The sequence below is a fragment of the Octodon degus genome, unplaced genomic scaffold, assembly GCF_000260255.1.
Source record: "Octodon degus isolate 3935 unplaced genomic scaffold, OctDeg1.0 scaffold00266, whole genome shotgun sequence".
In the NCBI taxonomy this organism is placed as follows: domain Eukaryota; kingdom Metazoa; phylum Chordata; class Mammalia; order Rodentia; family Octodontidae; genus Octodon; species Octodon degus.
In genome coordinates, this window is record NW_004524842.1 from 1,847,697 (window position 1) to 1,854,686 (window position 6,990).

Sequence of the window (6,990 nt, forward strand, 5' to 3'; positions counted from 1 at the left end):
ACTAGGTGGAGAAAACTCACTCAGGTATCAGAGTATGGTGTGGGGACAGGGGTGGGGGCAGAGAACAGGAGACACCACCCTCCCAGGGGTCCTGTTCAAGAGAGATTGATTGCACTGCACTCTTTTGGTTTAATTTAAGACTGTTACAATAGAGGAGAGAAGCTGAAACTAATGAGTACACAGAGGATTTATAGCCTGCAGGCAGGATGATGGAGAGGATGGAAAAATTCTGAGAAGAACTTGGGTAGACATCAAGAGTGGGTGAGACAAACTTGACTGGATATAGAGAGTACAAGAATAAAGAGTTCAATTGGACAACAAAGATGAAGAGATATTCCCTACACCAGCTTGGCAGGTCTTTGTTAAAATTGGCTCCAGTGGCCAAAGATAGGACCAAGGAGGTGTTGTGATAAAAAGAAGACTTGGAGAAGCCTGACTAAAGTTTCATCAAGGAGGGAACCTTGTCAGGTCGACGTGTTAGTCTGCAAAAACAGCCCTAGTTCTTCCCCTTCCCGCCTTTCACTTGTGCTTGCAGAACTTCCTGGTAAGCAGTAAGATCCACTCGACTTTTGAATCTTGGCACTGTTATTTGAAACAGAAAATTGTGGAAGCAGCATGGTGCCTGTCTGAATCTAGATCTCAAAAAGGTCTGCTCTGTGTCTGTGTCTGTCTGTCTCTCTCTCTCTCTCTCTCTCTCTCTCTCTCTCTCTCTCTCTCTCTCTCTCCCCTCTCCTTCAATAGAGACCAGAACTACCAAACGGATCCCAGCCCAGCCCAAATCACTAACCTTTAGAATCTATAGAATCATAAGGTTAATGAATGGGATGACTTTAAACCACTAAATTTGGGGGCAGTTTTTTTATGAGCAAATAAATACTGGATACATTCTCAAGTGTGACCACACAGCAAGAGTGCTTAAGGAGCTTTAAAGGGCTTGGCATGGCGCTTAGGTCTCCTACAGAGCTCCTCATTGCTTGGCCAGGGCTGTGGATCAGGAGCTTCAAGGTCTCCCCATGTGATTCCAGTGGAATCATTGCCCTACTCCTCTGGCCTGGGCCGTCCCAGTGCAGCCCAGTTGGACCCTCCAGGTGTGGTAGGGACTCACTGGACCTACTCAGATCCATTATGACTTGAGGTCTACAGATCCGTGTCAGTGTTTCTCAAACTGTAGCAAGCATCCTAATTCCTTGAGGCTCGTATTAAAATGAAGATTCTGTCTCCATAAGCCTGGTGCAGTGGCTGAGATCTTACAGCTCCAAAGCACTCTCAGGTGATGCTACCACTGCTGACCTGTGGACCGCACTTGTCTCCTCAGTCTTTCTCTGACTTGCTCCTTCCTAGCAGTCTTTAGGCACCTCTTAAGCGAACTCTCTCACTTGTGTCGTCATGGCCTAGAAGAGGATAATCTCCAGGAAGTTCCCTAGATAGGAGTTCCTAACAGATCAGGGTGGGCTCTGGGCCTCCTCACTAATGGCCATCCACAGACTCTGAGGCTCTTCTTGGTCATTCTAGACCCCCATGAAATTGATGCTAAGGCGGGAACTGCTATCCAATCCCAAGAAGGGCACGATATAGGTTTCTATAGCTTCACAGTGAACACCACAGCCTAGTTGACTTAAACAGCAGACATTTGCTCCTCACAGTTCTGAAGGTTGGAAACCCAAGGTCAAGTCTGTGTGGACTTAATCCACACAGATGAAGTGGGGTTAATCTTTTCCGAAGTCCTTCTCCTCGGCTTGCAAGCGGCCACCTCCCAGCAGTGTCCTCAGTCTCCCCTCTGTGATTGTCCATGTTCTCTAAAAGGACATCAGTTGCAGTACACTAAGGCCCACACTGGTGGTCCCGGTTTTTACAAGATCATCCCTGTGAAGGTCCTATCTTTAGGGACACTCATTTTGAAGTACTGGGATTAGGAATTCAAAACATGAAGTTTGAAGGACCACAGTTCAGTCCATAATACGGATGATAACAGGGCCTTCCTGGGAGAACCTGGGATGGGCAGCAGATGGCAAGGCTATGAAGCACTCTCTAGGGCAGAAGGACAAGCACAAGAAAGCTAAGTTTGAACAGGGAACATAGGCTGCGGTGGCCAGAGTGAACATCAACTGTTTTTCCTACAGAAAAGCAACATGGCGTGTGGACCCATGGCATGAAACTTCAGTACTGTGGGCAAACAACAAAAATTGGCATGAACTGGGCGATCAGAAAATACTTACAACCCACAGAAAAGTCTGGAACAGGACTCCTGGGGCCAATGCTGGCAAGACCTGAGGGGGGGGGGGCAGCTCCGGTTCATGTCAATCCGCACAGCACCTTTCTTCTTTGTCTTTTTAGCATCTCTTGTTTCCCATCAATGTCTCTGGGCTGCATTTCCTCACTTGAAACATGGAATAACCCCCACTTCCTCGAAGGGCTACTGTGAAGATTCAGCCCTAAAACATACCCGAGCAGAATCAGATATATCCACGTGCACACTCACAGCAGCATTCTCAATTTCCATCTTTCTTTCTCCACTTCCCCACCACAGTCCAGTCCATCCTGAAATTTTGGTCAGCTTGTCCTGATCTTTCCAGAGGGTTTATGCCAGCTCCATTATCCAGCTTTCTGTGGTGTTAATTAGGAAGAATGGAGGGAGAGAGAGAGAGAGAGAGAGAGAGAGAGAGAGAGAGAGAGAGAGACAGACAGACAGACAGAGAGACAGACAGAGACATAGACGGACGGACGGAAGGACAGACAGACGGAAAGATAGGATTCTTACCTATTCTGTTGGCCCCAGGTTTGCCCTTTGGTAAGGAAAAATTGCAGCATGGGCCAACAGAGAAAAAACAAATCTGACACACTAACAATTCAATCTATTTGCCCAGTAACAATCTTACTTCAAGGGGAGAGGGGGGAAAGTGAAAACACTACCATGAGCATCAGGGGACATTCTAGACAGAGTAACTGCCAAGAAAAAAGTTCTGAAGTAGGCAACAAAGTATAAGGATTAACAAAGGAAAGGAATTTTGAGAGATTTTGCTGTGAGGATGAATTTGATCATTTTAATGTTCTTTGAGAGATGCCAATAAAGATTGGAATTCTGGTTCAACTATTTTTGGCTGCTAGAATTCACTTCTCAAAACATAACTCAGTACAGAAACTGATGAACATGAGATCTTGGGGTTTTCTAGGAGGAAGGTGTATTAAATCTATATCTAATCTCTCTACGGTTTCTGCTACTTAGTAGCCACTGAATGATGCTGTATCATTTTTATTGTTATTAGTCACAGAATTTATGCTCTGGAGCCAAGATCCTCATCCTTTTAAGAAACAATGTTTTGGAAACCACCCCTCTTCCCATCATCTATCCAGCTTCATCTCTCTGGAGACAAAATTAACATATAGGAAGTTTGTTTCAGTAATCCAAAGATAACACTATGCAATACAACAACCATGGTTGAAATCTTATTATTTTGTTTAGTGAAATTCTGTATCATTTCTGATGGGGTTTCTTTTTTACTATTTTTTATTCTTTTTTTTTTTTTTTTTTCAGAACTGGGGATTAAACTCAGGCTCTTGTGCTTGCCAGGGAAGTGCTTATTCCACTGAGCCATCTCCCTAGCCCCACTACTTTTTATTCTTTTGAAAAAAAAAATTTTTTTTTTAAAAAAAGGAAATTTGCTTCAGGATAACTGGAAAAACAACTCTTTTGACTATGTTAAAGCAAAAATAAGCTACAAATTTCATGTACTGCCAACCTGTACTAATAAAATACTTCTTGAAACCAAAATAAGCAAAAGACCGTCATCCTGGGGTTGTCTCTGTAACTAGAACGCTCTACAAACAAACCAAACCTTAACTTATTGATATTCATTATAACTGATTAATTTTCTTTCTTTTTTTTTTTTTTTTTTTTTCCGTAGTGGGGCTAGCACGGCATGTGGTGCCAGGGATTGAACCGTGATCCCTGCACTTGCCTAAGCTTGCCTAAGCAGGTGCTTTAGAACACTGAGCTATCTTGCCCGCCCAACTAATTAATATTCAACCAAACTTCAGCCAATCCCAGCCAGCCAGCAAACTAATCTCCTCATTACTTGGGGCCACCCATCGGAATATTCCCCAACAGAACAAATGCCTAGCTGTAATGAGTCCATTAAGTTCAGTGTTTTACTTCCACGTTCAGCCTATAGAAGCTCCCTGCCCCTGGTGCTGAGGCAGAGCTCTCTTACCAGCTGCTGTTTTTAAAGGATGTCTGATTCATGAATCCCCACGTTCACATTAACTCTGTTCAATTTAAAGTTTTTCTTTTAACAACCAGTTACCACCTGGCTTACCTTCCTAAACATACTAGAGAACAGATTCTGGAGTAGGTGAAAGGTGTTTCAACCTCGTGACCAAAGGCCCTTCTCTACCAGAGTCGCTCTAAGCCATAGACCTCCGCACTCCCTTTTGAGAGGCAGTGAAATATCTACAAACACAAAAGCTTTCCAGGCATTGCCCAAGGGGCTGAAAAACAAGGCATTATCACGTCTTCATGATATTTTTGGAATGGTTGCGCTGCTAACAGACTCATGATGATTTCTACCACTTTTTTTTTTAGCTAATATATACTTTTATACAATTTCAGTTGTGGGATAGAAGATGCTAATTTTTTTCCCAATGTAAAAAGTCTTCTTATAAACAACAACAACAAAAAATGTGCGCAATCTCTGGTACGGAGTCATTTTTTGTGAGCTGTTTAATATCAAGTCTCTCTCAAGAGGCCCACAACAGAATGAAGACAAGTGACATACACCATGGGATTAAAAAACTACAGTAGATTGGGTGTGGTGGCTCGTGCCTGTAATCCCAGCTTTTGAGAGGCTGTGATCAATCGGATCACTACAAGTCTGATCTAATAGTGAGACCCTGAATACCCTGTAGACTTCCATAAAATACAAAACATAAAACATAAAAAGCTACAGTGAATGCTTCAATTTTTTCAAATTATTACAGTTTAAAAAACAACACTGTCATCAATCCTGCTCAAAACATTTCCCCTTGCTTCAAACACACTTGTCCTACCACTCCTGCCTCTTGGAAGCCATTCAGCTATGCGGCCTGCTCTCCCTCAGGCCGGCTTCCCTCCAGGTCTAGCTCCACTGCTTGCATCACGGCAGCCTTAGCTAAATGATCTCTTCTTTCAGGGGCTCAGTCCACCAAATGCGCAGTGCACAAGTGTGTTTTGGTGGTCTCGGAATTAGGCTGTGAAGGGCTGGGGTTGTAGCTCAGCCTCACAGTACTGAGCTACATCCTGCCTGGCAAGTGTGAGGTCCTGAGTTCAAGTCCTAGTACCAAAAAAAAAAAAAAAAAGAATTAGGCAGGGAAGCATGGGGAGGAAGAAGGATCCTAGCAGCTTCCTGAGCTCAAGTTTGGAAGGTAAGCAGCACCCTCAGAGCAAAATGTGGCCCTAGCCCTGTCCTGTGCTTACCAAGGGCCTGGAGTAAGGGAGCAGACTGCGGACCTAGGAGGGCTTTCTGGAAGAAATGCCCCAGATCTTAAAACTATTGTTTTCTTTGGAGCATAACAGTGTACACACTGTGCCAGCCTCCAAGACGGGCTGAGATTACCAGTGCATACATAAGGTCTTGGTTTTGGCACCCTAAAAGCACCATTAGGAAGGACTCCTTCCCCTTTTTCCATTATGCAAATCATTTTGGTACCTATTGATTGCATTTGCATGTGAAGAAGGACGCTGCATTTGTAACTAACGTATTTGCATGTGCATTTTAATTATTTCACTTGCAGGAGGGAGGCGCTTAGAATCCCAGGTACAGAAATACTACCGTCTGTGGCTAATATAATTTAGCAACTTTGGAGCTGAGTACAGTCTGCTGGGTGAGAGTCTTGCAGGTGGGTGGGAGCCCTTCAAGAACGCATGCTGGCTGCTGCTTGAGCCCATGACCAGCTGGCCCACTGTAGAATGAAGGCAGTGCCCTGCAGAGTCCTCCGGTCCTGGGACCCTCAGGGCCCATGCCAGGGCTGTATGGAGAGCAGCTCCCTTCCTTTACACCCTTGGAGTCATCTTTGCTTCTGGCTTGGCAAAAGCCATCACAAAATTATCACATTATGTCTGCCTATTGGCGATGCGACTCCTAGGCTTGTCTAGTCAGAAAAAAGCCTCACAGCTGTTTAACCATCTCCCTCACTCTTTGCTCTTTGAAGCTACAGTTAATATTATGCCTCATTTGCATTCAACATTTAAATTTATTCAGTAAGCTCTAAAAGCCATCGCACCTCTTGACAGCCCAGCCTCTGACAAAGACTTTGTCCCTTCTGAGGAGCATAGCCCTCCTCCCAGAACATAACATCCTAAAGCATATTTTTCTCAAATAAGAGGCTTTTTGCATACAAAAGGAGCGGGTGACTTTTCTCAAGGTTATCCCCAACAAAGGGCTTAAAGGTGCCGGAGCCCTGAGTCTGGGCAAGGTTCCGTCCCTCCCACCTGTCCAGTTAACTCTGGTGGAAATAAGACTCAGAATTTTAAAATCCTTTTGTTTGTATGTTTGTCTGTTTACCATCTTCTCAAGGACCACATAAAGAGAGAAATGTGTAAAGCTGCCCCTCAGCTGGACACCAGGAACTAAGCCTCAGGTCTTAAAGGGTTTCATTGCATTATCTCTAGGAATAACTGAAGATTCTTTATTCAGGCATTTTTCCAACCACTGCTTTGTGCCAATGACCAGACCTTGTTCTCCACTCCAAAACAGGGCTGCTCTATGTTGAGTATCTCTGATGTGACAGTAAACAATGCCAAATATACATTTGAAAAGAAATTCAAAACTATGCTTAAAAAAAAAAGAAAGAAAGAAAAAGAAAACAGAAAGGGAGTCTTAAGAGACAAAGGAAAGAATGCCAAGCAAAGGAAATCCTAAAATAAATGAGAAAGATTTTAAAGAAAAAGGGTCACACTATTCATTTAGCAAAGAGAATTTTATATTCAGAGAGTAAAATACGGGGATATTTGCCACT